The sequence below is a fragment of the Megalobrama amblycephala genome, linkage group LG2 (genome assembly GCF_018812025.1).
Source record: "Megalobrama amblycephala isolate DHTTF-2021 linkage group LG2, ASM1881202v1, whole genome shotgun sequence".
In the NCBI taxonomy this organism is placed as follows: domain Eukaryota; kingdom Metazoa; phylum Chordata; class Actinopteri; order Cypriniformes; family Xenocyprididae; genus Megalobrama; species Megalobrama amblycephala.
Window position 1 is genome coordinate 22,725,753 of NC_063045.1, and position 23,438 is coordinate 22,749,190.

General features: G+C 38.2%; 1 protein-coding gene across 2 annotated transcripts in view; it reads right to left on the reverse strand.

Annotated features, from left to right (window-relative positions):
- dag1 (dystroglycan 1) overlaps nucleotides 1-23,438 on the reverse strand; it is a 40,274-nt gene that overhangs the window by 14,231 nt on the left and 2,605 nt on the right. The window lies entirely within an intron of this gene.

Here is a 23,438-nt window from a genome sequence, read left to right on the forward strand (position 1 = left end):
ACAACACTAGCATGTCTGACCAACACATCTTAAGGGTAATGCATCACGTCGACAAATGCAAATGGCCTGAAATGGGTTACTGGTATAAGCTAGAGATGTGCAAAACTAGCTACAGGGTTTACCTGACTACTTCCATTTCAGGAGTACCTGACCCTCAATTTCTGAGGGGGCATTTACGTAAGACACATTCTTGCGTTTGAAAACAGCTAGATGCAGCAGACGAAAACAGTCAGAGGACTTGCGATGCATTGTCAAAGCTATTTTTGTACCTTATAAGTTTTTAAACCATTTAAACAATGATTTTTAAATTGACAAATATTAAAAAAAAAAAAAAAAAAAAAAATGCTCATGACGCAAAACAATAAAATAAAATAGTACGTTGGGATGCAAAAAAGTATGTGCAAGAGATAAACTTGTTGACCACTAGTTGATTTTTAAAATGTTGATTAGTCAGTTAGATCACGGCCATTTCAAATACCAAGCTATCTAATAAGTGATGTATCATGATGGTGCCGTAAATCACTTTAGGATAATGGTATAAGCCAGATCTTCAGTCTCTGCCAGTGCTGATGTTTCACACTCCTTGCTTACCCACATGCACACATACACAGGTGGATCAAGACTAATCTGATTACCATTCACAGCTTTCTCTCCCTTTTCTCCTCTCACACTGTGCTTTTCATTCCCGCTCTGCCTCATTCATCACCGAACATGTCCCTGAAAAAACACCCTGCACTGGAAGAGTAACCTGCTCCATGAGTATCGAAAGAAATGGTCGGAGACAGGGGGTCAGTCCATAGCGACCGACTGGTTCAAACACTTCAGAGGAATGCACACCCCATCTGAATTGTCTCATAGGGAGAGCTCTACACTCTAGAGGTTTGTTATTCATGCAGGTCTTTCATTCAGAGAGGAAGAAGAAAAAGCCTGCGGTGAAAAGAGGGATGGGTTTAGTGCAGGGTGGGCTAGAGATTTTATGCATTTGAAGAGGGAGCAGCTCCATACAATGCAGCTGATTTCCCCCGAGAACTGCTCTCTAGTCCCCATGTCCAACCTATGAACGAGGGAACCGGATACGAGAGGGGTGGGGCAGTCTCTCACGCTCTCTAACACTCCCTGTGTTCGGTGGGGGTTCGAGAGGAGCTTCTTCAGAAGACTCCCAAACAACAACAACACTGTAGGTCCAACTCACTATCTCTTTTGGACATTAATTCTGAAAGCCAGCAGGAAAGTTACTCCTATAACAAAGTCCAAATAATCAACAACTATTTTCAAAGTCAGGTTTGTTTTGCAGTCTCAACCAGACGCCGACAAAACACTGTCCTTGAATGTTTAAAAAGACAGCAAATGAAAATCAAAGACACATGGTTGACAGAAAAACATGGATACTACCGAGAGAAATAACATTGGGATGTGGAGATAGAACATAAGGCGTGTTTTCAGGTTATGAGCAGGAATTTCAGAGAATGTTTAACAAAACATTTCATATTTACTTGACAGTGTGCAGGCCAAGGAACATCAATGGCCAACAAACTGCTGGGATGCTTTCTCCATTGATTTTCATATATAAAAAATGTTCAAATCAGATTCATTTATTCAATAAGCCATTCATTTCAAGTCACCACAGATATAATCATTGGGGGTTAGTGTCTTACTCTAATCTGTGCTTACTCTCAGGTTTAGAGCCATTTGGGAAGAGTCGCTGAAGTCCAGAGTCCCTGACTTGTTAGTTTCCAATAGGAACTGTCTTTATGCCAGTGGATAATCTATAATGACTGCTGATGTACCTCATTACACAGACCACAGGCTCTTAAAAAAAACAAAAACAACAAAAATAAACACTCACTCTTTAAATCACTTTCCATATCTAAGACAAATTATCAAATTATCAAAACCTGCCAAACACGTGCCTTAAAAGCCACCAATCCTCCCGTTTTAAACTTAAGTCAATCTTTTTTGACATGAATTGTTGACTAAAGATGAGAACTCATGTTACTCTTGCTGAAAACCCAGTCACCTTTTGACAAGGTTTTTTTTTAAGGCTTTGATTAGAAGTCTGCAGAATGCCTGAAGTCTTATCGCACATCATTTATTCTGAAAGGTATGGCTGGAGGTACAGTCAGTAGCATGACCCTCTTCAGCTTTCCGCACTTTTCCACTACAGTCCCACCATTGAGCATTCACAAAGAGCCAGATGAAATTGGCAGGTACATGAAAGAACTTAAACCTCATCTCCGGTTACGGATAAAGACGGCCTTTCAGCTCTCAGGAATGGCGGGCTGATCTCAAAAAGGTGGAAAAAGGGGCCTATCACAGCATTCCTCCCTTGATCAGTCCGGCACAAGAAGCTGCATTGGTCACAGGAACCCTGCCGCCAGACTCACTAGCAATAGACTCGGACCCTTTCAGCAGTCAAAGTCCAGAAAAGTCTTTGAAATGGACCATTCTGTTCCAAAGACAAAATGGAAATCATTTCATGCGTGGGAAAAAAAAAAATTAGAATCCTGAAGGCCAGTCCCTACATGCCAGCAAAACTACAGAGGGCCATTGTGTTGGAGGGCTGAAATAGTCCACTGGACGCTCCGGGAGATTAGGATTTGACAGGGATGTATATAGGTTGGGGGAGAGGGCATGCAGTAATAGGTTTGCAGACAACAGTTTAGTTGGCAAAGGGGGAAGAATGCCCTTTGCCCTGGTACCATGGTGACACCCCCCTTGTTCATCACCCCCCAAGGGGCCCATGCTATTGGACAAGCTTATAAAAAGGCATTGAGTCACGTATTCCAGTTGGAGCAAGTCACAGATGTTTACTTACGACCTTCAACATGGAAAAATAAGACAAGGTGCCTTGTTGGATCCAACAGCATTTTTTTTTTTTTTCATTACATTATCAATGTAATGTCTTTTTTTAGACAGACCACCTTTAATTTAGTCAAAAACATTATCTACTCAAATACAAATTCATAGTTGATTAGAACTATTCTGCACTCATCTGTAACTGTATAGACTAGTCCGTACACTTTTTTTTTTTTTTTTTTTTCTTTTTTTCTCCAACCCTCAGAACAAATACAGAATTCAATGTTGATGCTATAAAACCACATTTACCAATGCTCACAGCTCTCAACTAAAATATAAATGCACCACAAGAGATCTGAAGAATACAATATAAATAAATCAATGACTGAAAACCCAGTAACTTGACGTAGAAAGGTAATTTCAGGTTTATTTTCAGAAATTTAAAACTAGAGCCTGGCAAAATACAAAAATTCAAGCAATATTCGACAATTAAAATTCTGCAAGCTGAGAACTGAGAATGTGACCACAGGCAAGGTGATCTCAAACAGGAATTTTATTCAAGCTAAACAGACTTGATTTCTTTTAGAACAAGCAGGGAGAGTAAACTGCCTTGAATTTATGTTGTCAGTTTCTTGTTTGTGGGCGAAAACGCAAATAAATAGTTATACTGAACTGTAGGAAGGACCTGAGCAGAAAGGTGTGCACCAGCCACCCTCTTGATTTTTTTTTTAAATTATTCATTTCTGATTTGAGAAGGAAGCATTCATGAAATATGAGAGAGAGAGAGAGAGAGAGAGAGAGAGAGAGAGAGAGAGAGAGAGAGAGAGAGAGAGAGAGAGAGAGAGAGAGAGAGAGAGAGAGAGAGACAAAAAAAAGAGTTTGAGTTTGCTACTCAATGTGTGTCTACCTGTCACCATAGAAGAGAAAACACTCAATCTGCCCTGATCTGATGTTTCCAGCACATATAGATTATATTAAACCGTATTACTCTGTTATATTACTTAGATGTACATTTTGCTTCTATAAATCTGTCTAATCCCTCATCTTTTTTTTCTTTTTTTTTATTAGTTTACATACTTACATTAGTAATTATTTTTGCACTACATGCTTAATACTTTTATGTATTATTATTACTATTCTTCTTTTTATTTATTTATGTTTTAATTTTTTTGTTAATACATATTTGTAAGCAGCCCAGCAACAATTGCTTTGTTTCAAATGTATGTAGTTTGTCAAGCCAATAAAGCACACTTGAATTGAATAGAAAATAAAGAGAAAGAGAAAGAGAGATCACAAATTACATTAGAAGCCATCGACAACAGCTCACTTAGGTCAGTTCATACTGCATGTCTGTATTTTCCTCACTGGTGTTGGCAAGCCACTTGATACCAAGACTTAAAATAGCTACCAACCGAAAAGTACTGCCAAAACATTAAAATCCTGCAATGCTCTCAGTGTCATAGTATTAGTTTGGAGAGTCCCTCAGCAGTACCCTCACTCTTTCCCATTATAGTGTGGTATGCACCCTCAGCAGGGTCAGAGGTTATAACCACACTCCTCATTTGGCGATTGAGTAACGGAGAGTGGGCCTCTCCCTGAAGAGACTGACTGCGGTGATTAATGACTCCGATACGGTGCCATCAATAGCAGGCTGTACGCGTGAGCAGTCAGCCTGGATGTCCGCAGCCCCTGGAAAACCTCCAGGAGCCAATCAGAAGGCTTGCTTTTGCCTAAGCCCTGGTCAGCTCAAAGCTGACCTTCTCCACTTCGCACTGTACTCCTTCCCCACCCTGTTCTGATATAGCTGAGCCTTCTATTAATGGCAACTGCAGGGCATGAGGAAAAGAAGATAGAGGCTGGCTAAAGAAGTCATTCACGACTGGAAAACCAAGCAGACCCTGGCAACAGGATAAAAGTCGCCAATGCAGCCCAGACTCTGGCCAGTTTACATGAGCAAAGACAGTTAATGATATAAATAGAAATAATTCATTCCCTCATTTTACTCTGACTGAAACAATTAAAAGTTTCTGTATATTTAAAAGGACAGTCAGGGTTCTCACACCAATTGGTCATTAGCAGATGAAGAAATACAAAACATTTTGTATGAATCTGTGACAAATTTCAGAGGAATTTTACTGATAAATATTCACTGTAAAAAATAATCGTGACTAACAGTAAAAGACTGTAAAAATGCTATGGTGAAAAACAGTTAATTGGTTTACAGAAAGTTTCCATACTATATACAGTGAATAACTGTAATAGAGCTAATGGTACATTTTTACAGTAAAATACTGTTAAATTTATAGTTTTTGGAAGTGAAAAATAAGTCATTGTATAATTTAAAAACGGTAAATTGATATTCCTACAATTCTCTGCGTAACAATTCACATTTGATGTATTTTCGTTGAAATAACTGTTTTAGTTTTCCTTAGTTTTTTTTTTTTTTTTTTTTTCTTCCCCAATCAGTTATGTACATTAAGGTTTCATGTTACACCTAATGTTGTTAAATTAATGTTTATTGCATTTTTAAAATTTCATGCATGTTACCATGATGGTTTAGTGTTTGTGTGAATGACACTGTGTACACTTTCTATATATTAGTATTGTCCTTCTCAGCTTGTGGAAAAGCTGCTTGTGAAGAGCTTTGATTCATCATGTGACTCTCTTGACCACTGTGTTTGGTACAAAAGTATTACAAAGGTACAAAATAGATATTAGTACTTCAATAGGTTGGTAAATTAACATTATGTCAGTTAATGAAATATGTTTTTTTTTTACCGTAAATTTACCGATTTTTAAATTTTGGTTTTGAACTGTAAACTAAGTGCTGTCCCATAAAACCTAAAATGTTGCTACCATATTTTTTTACGGTAAAGTTCTGGCAACCACAGCTGCCATTTTTTTACCATCAATTTTACAGGATTTTATTTATTTATTTATTTTTTACAGTGTTTAATATTTTAGAGCTGAGAATAACTAGAAATAAATAAAATAAAATATTAGCTTCAGAATTTTAAGAAATATTTATAAAATTTTTGCATGATTTAATTAATTGCTGGACCTAAAAAAAAAAAATAAAAAAAAAAATCAATTTTAAAATTACATGAAATTGAGGTTTGATCCCTTGACAATAGGAAAATGATGGAAAAGAAAAGAAAACAGAAACAAATTAGGACAAAAATTGAAAATACCAGTTGCATGCAGGCATATTTCATTTTTCATTGTCACTGTCCTTGTGACTCGCCATCCCGAAATCGAAATCAGTGAATTTGCGTTCTCTAATGCAGAGTAAACGCTAGTGTGTAGGCACGCCAAGAGCAGCAGCCATGTTATGTCCCTTAACAATTCAATTTATGAGATGTATGAGTGAGTCTGGGTGAGCCTTTGTGGTCCACAACAGGAAAGAGCAGTATGGGGTTAACCCATATTAAAACAACAGAGTGAAACAGAACGTATAAAAAGCCATCAGCAGGCCTACTGCAGCTGGGGATGGACCATCACACCCAGGGTTCCTTTATAAAGGAAAGTGCCCTCGCAAAAACATAGGTCCATGCTTATAGATCAAACATGAACCGGACGACCTGTCAGCATCCCGATACTTGAGAAAAGGGTGTGGAAGACATATTGACCCCACATGCATGCCTGCCACAATGGGAGTCCTTAGTGCCTCCGGCTTATTACAGTGACTCTATCTCGAGTTTCAACGCCCACCTGTAGGCCACTGGAAAATATGTTTTTAAAAACCAGGCTCTTAAATTGATTATGTTGCAGTTATGTACACCCCCACATTCTCTTATGTTAATAAACGTTGAACGCATTAGAAGCTGTGAAAACAAAGCTATCGCATAATAGTGGCAATGCAGGAATGACATAACTTGATTTTTCTGCTTGTATCTTGCATGGAAAGCAGCATTTGATGCCTCTGTGCTTATGATGTGAAAAAAAAAAAAAAAAAAAAAAAAAAGCCAGGGTAGTGGTGCTATACACCTCTCTAACGCGTTTTTAATTTGATGACAAGCTAAAATGAATCGTGAGAAACAATTTAGGGAATTGCGCCGCTTTCCCAAACGAGAAGGAACGCATGTTCACTTTGATTAAAACTCGGTAAAGTCAGTCGTCAGCTATTTCTCTCAGATGGCAGTAGGCTTGTCTGACTGTGCTCCATTTTAAAGCTTCCTTCATTGCCTGTAATTATCTGAAAACAAAATTACGAGATTATAACAAAAAAAAAGGTCATACTTTTCAAATCCTCAGAATTTGTAGGCAACAGGATAATGTATTTTCAGCATAAAGTTGTACTTACAAACCTTGCCTAAAGACACTTAAAGAAAAAAAAAGAAAAGAAAAGAAAGCACTGTATTTAAAGATGCCTACATTCAGACTACAGGGTGTATTCTCAGAAGTTTGTTTAGGGCTGGACAATTATGACCTCAAATCAAAACATCGATTAATTGAACATTTTACCTCGATTACGATTAATGAACGATTATTTTGTTTGTTTGTTTGTTTGTTTTTTTGTCCATAGTTCACTTTCAAGGTTTGTACAGTAAATATGCTTGACTATTAAAGGGATATTTTTTCCTATTGAAAGAGTGATCTGACATAATAGCTCACTTTCAGCAGTTATTTTATCTATGGTTCGTAACATTTCTTACAGATTTTTGCTTGTTGTAAATCAGATAAAGATAAATTAGCACAGAACCAGTAATGAGAGCGATTGCTTGTGTGAATTAGCCATACGGTCTCTCTATTAATTTTGAAGCTGTGGGTTGTAAATAGTTACATCAAAAGTAGAAAAATATATGCTATAATAAGATACTTTAGTGATAAATCACAGGACAGCACTGACAACTAGTTTCTGCGTTCCTCTCTGTGCGCGCAATCTTCACGTTTTGTGCAGCTACTGTTTGTATGAGTGTTCGTGCCACAATGCAGTTGTGTGAGCACGGTAGCTCGAAATAATAATACAACATCTAATGGTCTAAAATCGCTTGAATGTCCAAACTGGCAAGCCTTAAAACATACAACTGACAAAGTTTAGTGAAGCAGCAAAGCTCACCGCTCACGCACCGTCTCTGTGTGTTGACTCGGCATTCACCAGCGTGTTGATTGGACGGGGCGTATGTTTTTAAGGGGAATGTATTAACAGGATTTTAAAAAAAACATGGGAAAATTACGTCGGTTAGAGGTTCTGAATTTCGCTTTCGATTAATTGTCCAGCCCCAGAGTTGTCTGATTAATTTGATTAATGAAATGATTTGTCCTCGGGTGATCCAGTCAGTCATTTTGAAGAAGAGCTTGAAACACTGGGACAAGAATGCAACCTGAAGTCTGGAAAATATTTGCTTCATTAAATGAAAATCACATAGGGCAAGACAGGCCTCTGTAGGAAGACCTTTATGATCATGTCTGATGAGCTTCGCTATACTTTGATGACCTAAAGTGACCATCTTGAGAGAATAACTACTCTTTACAGAATTCCCACATAGAAAAAGAGTAAACCAAGGCACTGCCGCACTAGACTAACTTTTTGCACTGGTTGCACTGGTGTGCCTAACTTATTTTTCTTAGGTGCACAAGCACAAAAGTTAGGTGCACCCAAATTTTCGACCGCATTGAATTTAACACCGCAGTTTTACAAGTTCACTTTTTTTTTTTTAATTGCTGTCCATATAGGCAATATTGACATGTAAATGATTGACGAACAATCTGGTCAATATAAAGTTCTTTATTTGAAGTACAATTCTACAAGAAAGATAACTTACTGAAAAAGTGTTGGTGCTTAAAGTGCTTCACTGAGCTGAAATTTAAACTTAAAGGTGGTATAGAGGATGTTTTCGTCGACTGAGTTTTTGAAATGAGCGTTTGAAATGATACACATTCAACGACTAGCTAAAACATTCTGACTGTGCTCAACATACAGCGATAGTTTCCTGCTCCTGAAGCAGATTTATATACTTTCACATGGAATTTGAACACCGACTGTAATCGCAGACTGAACGCAACTGGCTCTGACTGGACGCGTTTGAGCGCGATCAGTCATAAGTATCAATTTACATTCATAATCGGCCTTACAATCGTTAAGCCGCGCACACACTTAGTGGATTCATTATGTCGGACTCACCTCATAATCTGCAGTTGTTACTCCTGTCTCGTGACAAAAACATTGCATGCGGCGCATGAAAGTTACTAGAGCGCGCAGCCGCGCGTCTCTCACAAGGAACGTCATGGCAGTGATTGACAAGCCAGAGGGCCAATCCACGCACGTCTCTCACAATGGCAGTGATTGACAAGCCAGAGGGCCAATCGTTTACGCGATGATCGCGTAAATGATTGGCTGATGTTTTTAAGGCCCTACCTTGTGCACAGATGATGTATATTAATAATATTCCTTTCAGTGCACCTAATAAATAGTCTTTTATCACTTAAAGACAGTTTCAAGTAATATTGCAAAAATGTATAAAACAAAACATCCTCTTTAGCACCTTTAAAACATCTCAAGATAAATGAAATAAAAAGAAAATCTAAATTTAGTGTTTTAAGGGCTTCAAACTGAACATCTCATGGCTCAATGTCTTATGGACTATCCTCCATTGCAGTCACATGCCCCTCGGATGGCCAACTCCTGTAGTTTGGCCTTCTTGATCTTTGGCCTTGGCTAAACAAGCTGGCCACACTCTCTCTAGCATCAAAATCTTCCAGACTTGGCCCCTCTACACTGATTCTTATCAGATCTTCCACTGTCTGAATGAAGGGATGCTCTAGTGTCATCATACCAAGTATTCATAATATTCATCACTATTCAGAAGTGATTAACGTTGGGACAGTTAATACGGTCATAGTTCTGATCAATATACAAAGTAACTTTCGTTTTAACATTATTTGTGGTTAAAAGAGATGAAAATGGAATGGGGAAATAGTCAATTAATTAATTGTTTCATTGTTTTATTTTGTAATGTATGTAATGTTTATAATAGAGCCGTTAGTCTGATATCGATTCTTTATTGTAGTAATGTTTGTAGTAGAGCCGTTAATCTGAGATCGATTGCTCATGTCTTGCTTTCTCAGAAGGTATCGCGAGAGTTTCTCCATACAGGCAAACGTTCTCAGGAGAGATCACGAGAGCTGCTCATATGAGTACATGCCATCACTGAGGAAACGTCTCATCTCATGATTATTTCTCCCTGTATATTACAAGTATACTCAACTGCATTCATGTTTTATTCACTGATAGTGAGAAAAAGAATGAGAAATGTTTAAGGAAACTTTGGGTATGGTTATAAGTTAATTATTTGCAACACAAAGGAAGAAGATGCATTACTGTGACCACCCTTTTGTGAATATGAGTTAAGTGTGTTTAACATAAAAAGATACGAGTACTGAGGAAACATCTCGTGATTACTTCTCCCTGTTTATTCTGTTTATTAACACACACACGTACAGGAATACGTGGAGAAATGTTTTTTTTTTCCCCTCGAACGGCTGGTCGCACCGGTGCGACCTCACATTTTTTTTAGTCGCACCATTGAGAAATTAGGTCACACTCTACAGCCCTGTAAACCATTAAGGGTCCTCTGGGATCTAAAAGGGCTGGTTCTCAGGCAGGTGCTTTTTTAGTGGCGGATCAGATTTTTGTTAAAGACCACCAGTTAAAAAAAAAAAAAAAAAAAAAAACTTTGAGCAGATAGACAATTGGGACCAGTTGGTAAAAGATACCAGTGACAGCTGGGAACCCCCAGGCTCTTAACATGTACCAGGACACCATCCTGACCCAAAAACACTCAAGAGATACACTGCTAGAAGGGCAGCCCCCCAATTATTGACACAATTCATGATTGCAGGAATTGATTTAATTTCCTCCTCATGAAAACTTACAATGGTAGATGACAACCAGCTAACCTTTAAAAAGTCAGGCTTCAAGTAATTATTTTTCAAATCAATTAATCTATTGATTTTTCCAATTAGATTAAATGTGGGGGAAAAAAAAAAAAAAAAAAGAAAAAAAAAAAAATCGAAATAACATGATTATTTTTCTGATTTCTCAAGTAATAGTAAACCAATAAATAATATCTTCCATATATACATACTTTTTTTTTTTTTTTTTTTTTTATGTTCTCAGGGCTCAGCGGTAAGGATTTTTTCTACTGGCCAAGTGGTTCAAATTTTTACTTGCCCTACCACAAAGTAATAAATAAATTAACTAAAATAGTTATTGATTTTTTTTTGTGCTTGACCCATGCAGGTTATGAGGTTATAAGGTTATGACACCACATTTCAGACACCAGTGAAATGTCACAGTACTAGATTCCAATGTTTATACCACAGCAAGAACTACTAGCCTAACTAATATAAACTTCAAATATTAGACAATTAAACAGTCACCATGCCAGAAGCCAGAGCTGCAATCATTGGAGATGTTAACCTGTTGGTAAGTAACATAAGCAGCATACTTCAAACGTGCCATACTGTCTATGGCCACCCAGACAAAAGGTTATTGTTGCTAAAATCTTCACTTTTATATCATTGAGAAGGCTTTAAACAACAAACGCACATACAGAAATAGTGTCTACAAGGTCAAATCAAAAGAGTGCCAGGCACCAGCACCTTATCAGCACAAAAACATAAAATGGATAAAAGGTGGTTGGGGAACCAAATCACCTGCCCTAATGAATCAGAAATGGCGATATACTGTCCCCGAAACTGCCCCCCCCCCCCCCCAAAAAAAAAAAAAAAAAAAGTGGGGTGGGGAACGAGTGGTAGATTAAATTAGATCCAGTAATAAAATCCCATTCAAGGACTTAAGAAACTGTGAATGATACAGCTCTTATTTCTGACAGAAGCAAACCCAAAACGCATATCCTGCCTTACGAATTTATCAGCATTGAAAATCTCATTCAAGATTCAGAATATCATGGCTGAAACCGTAAGATGGCCAGATGGCCCTCCTTCACACACACACCGGACTTAACGCCACTTGGCAGCAAAGGGAGGGAGTGAATCTGCAATATCTGTGAATGAGCTGCAAGGTCTCAAGGTGCTGGACTGAAGCAGTGCAATGCTAGGACTGTCACTTTCAGCACACCAATATGGATGGCCAGGGAGGACAGGAGGGGTGGTGGGTTGGCAGATGTGAGGAATAGGAGGAGGAGGGGTGCTGGACTTTGCTAATGTGTGAAAATGAAGGAAAACTCACAAGGGGCCAACAAGGGTATTCAGCACTTATAACAATCAGCATTTCTGTTCTTTGAGTCTATAAACCCACCAGACAAGGGGCTGCTTATCCACACAACAGAAACGTGCATGTTTTTCTAGCATATGCGTATGTAAGATGCAACCAAAGGAGAGCTCTTCAAAGAAGATCAATGGTTTGTTCAGAACAAAACGACAGTACAGCAAAACACAAGGAACCATTTTTTACTTGCTGCAACTTTGATGGCAAGAATTGATCAAAGCCACTGTTTTTCAAAACAGTAAACGGACTCAATGTGGCAAGAGAAGTAGGTAGTGCCCTTAACCCAAAACAGAGGGGCAGCAGATGGCCTGAGAGACATAACCACTGATTTGTTTAACACAAAACACCTCAGAGTAGACATCAGCAATCCAACTGTGTATTTAACGTAGATGCTGAGATGCACGTGGGTTTGGGTTAAACAATAATTCTCAAGGATATCTTGTTTTTGTTATGAAACCAAGAAGGCTGGAACTGTACCCTACGGACACAAAACAGGGCAAATCACTGATAACACTGTGCTGAGAGATCTTCCTATATCTGTGATAATTGAGAAGACTACAGCAGCCGAAAATCTCATAGATTTTTGTTGTGGAAAACATTTTCTGAAAAATAAGCCACATAAATCAAACACACTGAAATATTACAAAACCACAGAGAAGCCAAATGTGAACAAAAATGAAAAATAATTACATTGAGAGACTCTTTTTGTATGAGAACACCCAGTGGTCCTATTCTTCTTGTCATATGCTTAAAGACAGCTGTAGTTTCAAACTGAAAAATTTGCATAAAATAACTAATTCACTGTACCAAATGACTTTTCTTCATTACATTGATGGCAGAAGGCTATATTGAAATTTTACTTTAATTTATTTTCCACACATTTCTGCAATGAAATCAGCCCAAACCGCTTACAGACTCATTAATTCATTGTGTAAATAATTTCAGTCTTAGGTGTGATATACAGCTGGATAAATTGAAAATCACAATTTTATTTCAATTTGATTTATTAAAAAAAAAAAAAAAAAAAAAAAAAAAACTGGCTTGAATGAATGATTCAATGACTCACTCAAAGACCTCACTCGTTTCATTACTAGATGAATCAGCCTTTTTACTGTAACAGAAATAATGATACCTTGTGGTTGAAGTTTGTGAAGCCGTTTTATACCTACAGCCTACATGACATCTGCTCTCTCTGGCTCAGCGGCAGCGCAAACACAGATTTGAACGTTCCGATGCCTGTGATTGTACTTGATTGTACTGTCAAAGTTTTAATAGACACAGCCGAATAGTTCTCATTTAGGAATAAGATCGAGTGGGTGTTTGAATCAAGATTGCAATCTTTCAACAATTAATTGTGCAGCTCGTGTGATATTGTTTTTTAGTTGTTTTATAAACTTTACACTTAAGAAATTTAACATTAAAATTTTATAATGTTCTGTTGCACTGACAAAATTTGTGGTGCAACAGATAACAAAACTCACAGTTCAGATCATATTATGGTTGAGTCACGGATTGGATCTTTTTTGGGGGAGGGGGGATTAGCAAAAAACAAAAAAACTTTGCTCTTTTTTTTTTTTTTTTTTAACATTTGATCCATTTTACTTAAAGCACACTTTACACTGTTACTCTGATACCACTGCAAAAACCACTAGCCTAAAGACAAGTGAATAGATAAAATGACAAGCATAGATAAATACAATATAACAAAATTAAAAATAATGTCTAACAGTAGTACTCAGGTACAGAAATGTAATAATTACATGTAAAATAACACTGTAGTGTTCACTGTATAAAATAAATAGATAAAACTTTGTTAAAGCTGTGTTTTATTGTTTGGATTAACATTACATTTACAACAGCAGGTCACATCTAGACCTAGCGCATTGGATTCATTATAGTGAGTGTTTCTGATTTCTTTCTCAACCGATAACATTCACTTAAGGCATAACTATGTAGACATGCATTTTCTGTAAAGCTGCTTTGAAACAATATGTTTTGTGAAAAGTGCTATACAAATAAATGTGAATTGAATAACTGCCAGCGTTTACGAGAATACTTGCCGACATGGATACTTTGATAATTTTGTGTTTATGTGTCTGTTCAAGCACAAGGAGATGCAAAAAAGAAATCAATTCAGTGTTTGTGCATCTGAAATGCGCCTCTCTGTGTGCACGCTTTGAGTGTGTGTGGCTGTGCGCACAGGTAACAGTTGCTTGAGAAATCCAGCCTCACCACTGTACCAGTGGATGAGTCTGGTCGGCCATTGAATCAATTCGATTTCTAGGGCGGAGCAAATCCGAGCAAACAGGAAGCGGAGTAAACCAATCAGAGAAGGGCGGATATGACGTTAGCAAAGCGACAAGAGAGTGTTTTTGGTCATTTAAAACTGAATTCGCGGCTGAATAGAACAAACTCTGGGGTCTCCCGTGCGCAGTCTTTGTTGATATTGAAGGGACTTTCGCTGCACTAGAGTGACGCTGTTTGCATCACTGAAATAAACTAATCTGATTGCACGGTACGGTTTGGAGTTTACTCGAATCGCGATGGAGGGCGGACTCTTGTAGAAGATATAACAGTCTGGCCTTGCCAGGCAAAGGTAACAGTGCACAAGCACTGAAATGAGTTCTCTTTTCCCTCTTCTTGCACTGGAACGCTTTAAAATTGCTTGAATGTGTGAATTGGCAAGACAAAACGTGCAAATGATAAATTTTCACTCTATGATGGTTAAACTTTGCAATTAATCCGCAAATCACATGCGTGCCAAACTGTGGGGCCTGGTCCATATGGATCATGGATCCACTATGATTCATTACACCCTACACAAAATATTCAAAAATCTAGATACTAGTTCTGCCATTTTAACAATGTATTGTTAAATTGTGCCGATTTAAATGTCACCGAGCCAATGTTAAAAGATTAACACAGGATTTGTCATATTTGTGTGAATGACATGTGATTCAGTTAGAAGCATCAGTTATATAAATATCAGTTATATATTCAGTTAAATAAGAATCAGTTACATAAATTAGTAATGCTTTGCACCACATGCCATTGTTTTCCAACAAAAGTATTAAAGGGTTAGTTCACCTAAAAATTAAAATTCTGTCATTAATTACTCACCTTCATGTCGTTCCAAACCCGCAAGACTTTCAATCTTTTTGATGAAATCTGAGAGCTTTCAGTCCCTCCATTAACGGCTACGCAAGTGACACTTTCAAGCCCCAGAAAATTAGTAAAGACATTACTAAAGTAATCCATGTGACTCCAGTGGTTTACCCTCAGTTTTATGAAGTGATGCGACTACTTTGAGCAAAAAAATAAATAAATAAATCTCTATTTACAAAATATTAATCTCCAACGCACATTCACGAGAGCACCAAAATTAGTGAAAACTGATGACCTGAGATTTGAGGGCTGAAAGGGCCAGCAGGAAAAAAAAAAAAAAAAGAGCCCTGTAACCAAAAGGACAAACTAAAAAGACTTTAATAACTACAGCTTACATAAGTGGTACGTTGGTGGAAATATTCAACAATGACTGATGTTTGGAAATCTGAAAACCTTGAACTAGATCCTCAACTTAATAAATGAATAAAAATCAAAGTATGTGAAAAAAGTCTTTATCTTTGTTATATGGAGCTATAGAACATCATTATTTCCGTCCCATTCTTCTTTCCTACCTCTGACCTTGCCTTCATTTTTTTTCCAACCACCCACTTTGTGCATTTCATTCATAAATGAGATAATACTCTCAAAGCAATACTGTCGTTCTCGTCGAGGACAAGCATTCCTGAAGCAGACTTACCTTGCCAAGGTAACTACCTTCCCACACACACCCATTTGACAATCTGAACAATGTGAATACACCCTTTGCAATTGCAGGCTCTCTACACATACACATGGAAGCTACTGGGATCAGAATCAGTTGGGTTTTAGTTTACACTTTGCGAGGGAGCACTTACATCCACCAAAATGAAATAACTCAAGAGTTCGGTGGTCTAAAAACATGAGTACAATGTCCATCACTGACTCCGCAGACACCAAGCAGTGAGAAGACACACAGTAGTGTTGACTTGTAAGAAATAACACTCATGCGTTCCTCAAGTTCCACAGCGGTTCTGGTGTATTTACTAGGTCAGCACTACAAGTTATGAACCAGCTGGAAGGTTACATTGTTTGTCAGCGTCAAACACACCTGGTCTGACCCATTTCCCCCACCTCTATGCGTCTCTTTAGAGTATACATTATCAGAGGCCAAGATCTTGACACCAAAGCCAGTGTGAAAAGCACACTCTAGCCAGTGTGATGTTTGCTGTCCAAGTTGTTTAATGATTTAAGGACTGCTGGGTTAGATGAGGCCTAACTAATAATTATTGTCAGCACATTTTACAGCTTAGCTTCTGTGCTAGACACATCCCCAAAGTTTAATACTTAGGGTTAGGTATAATAATGAGCCATAATAGTGATGCTTGTTTAGCAAACATCTCTAATGAGCCATGAAAAAGGAAAACAATTTTGTTTTTCATAGTGCATGCTGCATGATTATTTCAAAAGAACAGACATCTTTGTTTGTGGAATTCATGGGAAGGTGGGTTTACAGTAAAATCCACTAGGCACTTGATATGATTCTTTAAAGCATCCACAAATTGACAAGTCGTACAGCACGAGGACACCCCCTCCTCCACACCAGTGCCATTCAAGGAAAATTAAATTGACGGATTTAAGATTCACAAGGAGCGGACAGAGCGCAGCCTGGCACATGCCCTGAATTTTAAACTCTAATCAGACCCCCTGCTTATTGCAGACACTGATTTCAATTGGTGGTGGAAGTGGGGTAGCAGAACACAGAGACTCGGGAAAGATAACAAAAGCATTTTTGTTTTGAAATGTCTGTTTTTTAGTGTTGCATTTTCTACTGAACATTTATTCATTTTTTATTAATAGGGAGATTAATGAGAAGATCATCTCTAAATGTGAGAAGAAAGAGCAAAGAAAGAGCAAATGACCTACACTAAAGAACGTATGAATGTTAAAACAGAGATCAATAACAAGCGAAAGACCAAAGATGAATATTCCAGAGTAGGCCCAGCTAAAAGAGTGTCAAGACTGTACAAGGGCAGTAAAGGGTGCCATTTTTGCATGTCGTAAAAACAACCCACTGAAAATGGTGGGCTAAGAGTTTCCGCTCTATTACAGTCATTCTCAACCTTTTTGACTCCAGAGCCCTACATTAGGGCTGCAAGATTTATCGCGATTAAACCGCACACGATTTGGCAAAGGCTGCGATTCTTTTATGCAGCTTGTCAGAGCTGTACGGCTCTGTGATCATTAGTAAGTGCTTCTCCATCTGAAAGCCAGAGGGCGCTCTTGCACAGAAACTGCAAATATGCCCTGCTGGCAGCAGAAGAAGATAACACACATCATATTGTTGTAGCTGAACAAACAGAAGATTAAAATGCTTTGATTAAACATGACTGATACACACAACTGCCTTATTCTGTTTAAGAAGCCATATCTTCTTACAGAAGGATGCTCAATTGTCATTATGAAGTGAGTTTGGAGTAAAAACGTTATTAAATGTTGTCAGCATGAAATCAAAATTGACCCTACTTACTTTCTTAGAGCACATTACTAATCTTGTGGTGAACAATTCATCCGTGCAAGTTGATTCACAAATTTTACTTTATTTTAGTCTTTGTAATCTTTGATGAAAGCCTGAAAATGTACTTCCCTACTGGAATGGCCTTCCTTCTCTGATGGTCTGAGGTCAGTTTGTCAGCTTGGGTAGAACATCCTCTCCAACTGTCAGACTGCTGCAAGCCTTGACAGCGAGCTGAATGGAATGACCACTTTCTAGTTCCAATCAATCCGGGGAAAAACAAGTCCTATTTTTTAGGGCTGCCCTCTAATGATTGGTTGACTAGAAGAGGCTTAGTCGACCAAAATTGTAGTTGGTTAGTCACAGAAAAACAAAACAAAAAAAAAAACACTTGTGGCAAAGTCACACAGTCTGTAATGCTGCATTCACACGGGGCGTTGGTGTTAACGCTTCTTTACTTTGAATGGGTGACGTCATGCGTTGTCGAATTGTGAACTAAATTGAATTGTGGGTTCCGTCACGTCGCTTCACTCACGTTGCAAGCGGCAAAAGTTGAAGATTTCTCAACTTTTCAATCGCTAACGCAGGCGTCAGCCAATCAGATCGCCTTATGCACTCTAGGGCAGTTGCTAGCCAATTGCGTTCGTGCAAACTCACTTTATTTGTGTAAACTCACAACAACAAGAAAACAATGTGCCTTTGTAAAAAGAAAACAAACAGGATGCGCTTTCTGCCGTCTCGGTCTCTATGAACCGGAGCGCGTCACAAAAATTAACCGAAACTCAGCGTATAGGCTACTTGCCTCATAGACATGAGAAATATATCTATAAAAAGTTTGAAATGTGTACTTTTAAAAAATAAATACTTTCTGCTTATGTAATCTGTATGAAAGGTGCATTTCTCTCCATAGGCATGTTCAATATACTGCAGAGATGGCGTGGAAGCATCGTCAACTTCATCTTTGCAGCCAACACTGACTCAGAAAACACTAGTTTATTAAAGGTGCTCTAAGCGATGTCACACGTTTTTAGGCCAAAACATTTTTTGTCACATACAGCAAACATCTCCTCACTATCCACTAGCTGCCTGTCCCCTGAACACACTGTAAAAAAACACGTAGTCGGACTCTGTAGTCGCCACAAGCTCCAAAAACGGGCAACAAAAACAAACTGGTATAGCCTGGACTACGAATCATAATAAGCATGCTCCAGCCAATAACCGACAAGAATGATTTTAAATGCGCGTTCATGACTGTTTCAGGAAGCACGGATGGGAGGGGAGGAGGAGGCGGAGGGAGGGTCTAGCTAGCCTCTGTTTTGTTTGACAACACTTCAAACGTCAATAGGAAGTTACTCCACTCAGGATCGCTTAGAGAACCTTTAATAAATAATCCTGGTTCTTCATAGAAATAACAGAGTTGTTGAAGGGGTGAATTAAAATAAGATATCTTGATCTTTAGTTGTTTTGTTTAATCATTTTACGTCATCTCAGGGCTCCCTTGGAAGATTGCTGACTCCGAGGCCCCCTGGTTGAGAACCAATAAGCGGACATACAATACACATGACCAAGATGATCAGAAGCAAGTATGCTTAAACTAAGGCCTAGATTTATGTTTCAGCTTAAATTAGCTTTTAAATGCAATAAGTAGCTGAAGATGGAAAAAAAAAACATCCTGGCCAAATCATAAATGATTAATATATCATTGTTTAAACAGCACATTGTAAATCACTAACTTCAAGGAGAAGTTTCAAGGCCTAAGTCATTCATGTGACCACCACTTTTGTGAATGTGCAGCTGGCCTGAATACAACTGGCACTCTAGTCCAAAACCAACCTCACTCTTTACGGTTTACCAGGCTAATCTGTTAACAAACTGAGGGCTTTCCTCCTGTCTAGGTGTATTTCTGAAGGTAGTAGCAGTTCTAAGCTCACTCAAGACAACTCCACAATTACCCTCCTAAAGCATTCTCGCAAAGATCACGACAGACACAGTCACACTTCGGTAAACAGCAGGCAATTTGCGTGGGAGTCAAAGATCAACTCAAAGCAGCAGCTCAGAAGGGGTAAACAGAAAGCCTCCCTTCATCCAAAAGGCTGCTGGACACAAATTGGTGCTTGCAAACATTAAACAGGCCCAATGTTTCATTTTCCTCTCAAATGCTTAGACGCAACCCCCAACTGTTATCGATCAACCAGACACAACATCAGACATGGTAATATGTAAACAACATCTTTAAAAATCAATATTATTGCATTTGTAAGCAGATAATTTAAGTGTGTCTGTGTGAGGTGGCCTTTATCTGCCCAGTTTCTCCCATCCAGAGCTGACATGTCTCTGTCTCCAGGCCATCACGTTAACATCCTATGCTACATTAAACTTGCGTTTCTACAGCATGCTGAGCTAGTGAATCACGCTGCCTTCCCTGTAAGACAAATCTTCCTTCCTGGTTTCCCTCTGCTGAGACCACAGGCCAGGACGTCTCCATTGAGCCCATAGAAATCCACCTGAAAAACACTGTTGCGCATGCCGCCACAAGAACTCGGCATGCCGACCGTCGATGAAAAGCTGCTATTTTTTAAATCGCTGCTTTGTGTTCGAGGTACACGGAGGAGAAGGTCGCATGATGTACTCAAAGCTGTTTTCCTCCAAAATGTCAAAGTGCAGCTTTATTCTAAAGGCCTCTGACACCACAGAAAGTCTTGACCTGAGTTGTACTGCAGCATTACAACTACATGAAACATTTTTTTCCCCCTAACCAACACTGTACTATTTTTGCTTTTTCCTCACTCTCTCCCATCTCTCTCTTAAAAACTAAGTGTAAAGCTGTTATTGCTGATATTGGTTTAGCCAATTACGAATTACACAGCTGAACCTTGCCATTACAGTTCTGCAGGATAAAATTATGTGGAGCTTGTAGAAGACCCAAAATCTGAGCAATGGCCCTATATGAAAGAAATAAAAAATAAGTTTATATGACATGTAAATAAGCATGTACACAGAAAGTCACAAGTCACACAGCATGAATTGAGAATTTTCAAAGTCATCTAAAATTTTGCCTATGTAACAACCTTATTTCCAGCTAAAATAATATTATTGTTTAACAAAATGACTTGCATTGCGAAATATGATTTGTCACATTGCCCAATATCCTTGATAAATGTGTACTAATCAATTATAAATGTGCACTTCATTTACAGAAAATAAAATTAGGCATTTTAAAAAATGTTTCAGTGTTTTATTAATTTATTTTAAACTGTGCAATGAAAGTCAATGGAGTCCAGTGTTTTCCTTTCACAAAATATTTGTCTGTCTATGTTTGGAATGACATGATGGTGAGTAAATAACAGAATTGCAATTCTTCGATGAGAATATTCAATGTAAATTAATTTAACAGAAATTGATTAGACAAACAATTGAAATGGGAGCACTGAAAAACATGAGGGTTTACTGACATCAGCTGAAAGATATTAATGTGCACCGTTAAATCATTGACAATAAGACCAAGAACGTGTATTAAGAATGTAAACTGAGTCGAGTTTGATTTCCTGTCAACTTTAAACCTGTGAAAGAACTGGTAAATTCTGACGATATGGCCACTAGGAGATTGCAAACTAAGCTTGGGCCACATGGGCAAAGCAGTGTGGCAGAACATTAACTCATTAAGCAAACGCACATCTCCTCAGCGGGACTGCATGTTATTGCATATTATAGAAGTGCATGGTATTAGACGGAAAATCTATTTGCTCGGTGCCAGTCAGTAACATGGATATTTCTCAGCTTTCTTCTTCTTAGCTCCACACCTCTGCTGATGATGCAAGTCTTATCACAGTACCGATAGTACGCAGCCTTGCATTAGAGCCGTTTCCCGCTGCCTTTAAAGCCCCCTCCCTCAGAACAGAGCCCCAGGGTTATTTACAAGCAGTGCTACAGAAATCTAGGTTAGGCTGCAATTGAAGTGTGAACTATTGCACACTGCAGCAGACAGTGCCTCCAAAGACTGAAGCAGCTTACTGGAAAATAAACAATAGATCTGCATGTGTATGTGTGTGCAAAAAAAAAAAAAAAAAAAGACAAGTTTGTGGTAGGAGCAGTGAGCCATCAACTCGGGCTGCGGCGTCATCTCAAATCCAATCACCCTACAAGATTACGTGTCTGATTACGAAAGCACTGGAGTTATGAGAGGTCCGGTGCATGACTCTACACAAGCTGCACACTGGGAATTTTCTCATGGGTGCACCTTTTCCGCTCAGCCTCGCCTCACGGTCAGTACCGGTATGGCGTAATCCAAGTTTAAGGCTTTATTTGTGCGGAGATATTTGTGCAAAGCCCAAATAGGTACCTCACAGACTCAACCATGCAATCATCTACAATAAACTTTCAGGCACCTGTCAGGGGGAAGCACCTCATACTTTGTCTATTTTTAAAAGCAAACAACTTAGTCACATGTGCAGGAAATAAATCAATATTGTCATCCTCTACTAACATTTTCTCAGCACTCCTCCAGAAGGATTGCACCATAAAAGGACGTTTTTACAAGGTACACCAGGAATAAATATCTCCGTGCACTGGTTAGCTCAAACAAATTAAGGCATAAATGAACATGCAATTACAGAGCCAAGAGAGTTCTTCTCAGGGGCAAGTGAATCAATAACCCTTGACAAGTGCAACAGTACAACAGGCCAGTACATCTTCTGCAAGATGATCAGCCCAAAGGGTATTGCAATACCTGCAATCGCAATTAAATTAAGGGCACCTGAGATTTTTTTGTTGTTGACTAAATTAGCCTCCCACAACAGACTTTCAATAGGGTTCCTAGTTCAATCTTGAAATGACAATAAGAATATGAAAATTACAGAAGATGTTAGAGAACTTACACAAGAAAAAAGGGCAGGAAGGAAACTAAATACCTGTCCTCTAATTTTATCCCCCTTTACTCACTGGATTTTCCCTTGGGAAGGAATGAGGGGGTTGCAGAAAATAGACTCAACTACATGCCAAGGCAGAGATATGGCCTTATTCCAGAACAACTCACTTTAAACCTCGTTCATACGAGTTATTCAGTGACTAAACGACCAACCGACTCAACACTGAGAAAGTAATGTGGGAGTTTTTTTGTTGTTGTTGTTTTATAAACTAAAAACTGGATGTACAGTATATAACGTTAAGTTTCTGGTCAGATGGTCTGTTTGAACAAATTTCAAATTTCTTTTCAAATTTGACACTACCCCCTCAATGGTAAAGTAACTTCTTGTATTGACTGCATAAACTGCACAACTTTTTATGCATCATCCATTTGTTCTCAAATGCATCATTTTAAACGTAACCATTAGCTATGATGTAATATTACTAACATTGCACAAAACAACTTAAGCAAAAACAAAGTAAAACAATATAGCATAAATAAAATAATGATATGAATTATAAATATTCCAATAGTAATGTGACATGTTTTTATTGTTGGAAACTAATGATTATTTAGATATTATTGGGTAAAAAAGCAGAAATTACAATTATCAGGTTTGCAAAGACATTTAAAAAAAAACAATATTTAATATTTAGATTAAATGTGGACACAATGCAATTCAAGTGTTTTGTTATTTCAGATTCCTTTGATTAAAATCACTGTAAACACAGACACATTATAACTAACAGACTAATATTATAAACTTTGTATGAGGCTTTTTCCTCCCAAACCCAAACACAATTTCACCACTGCCTTGTTTTAGAGTCAATCATATATTCAGTTAAAACTGACTGCACTTGGAGAGCATTTTTCTGTTCGCGGAGGAGCAGAAGACGAAAAATTGAAGGATA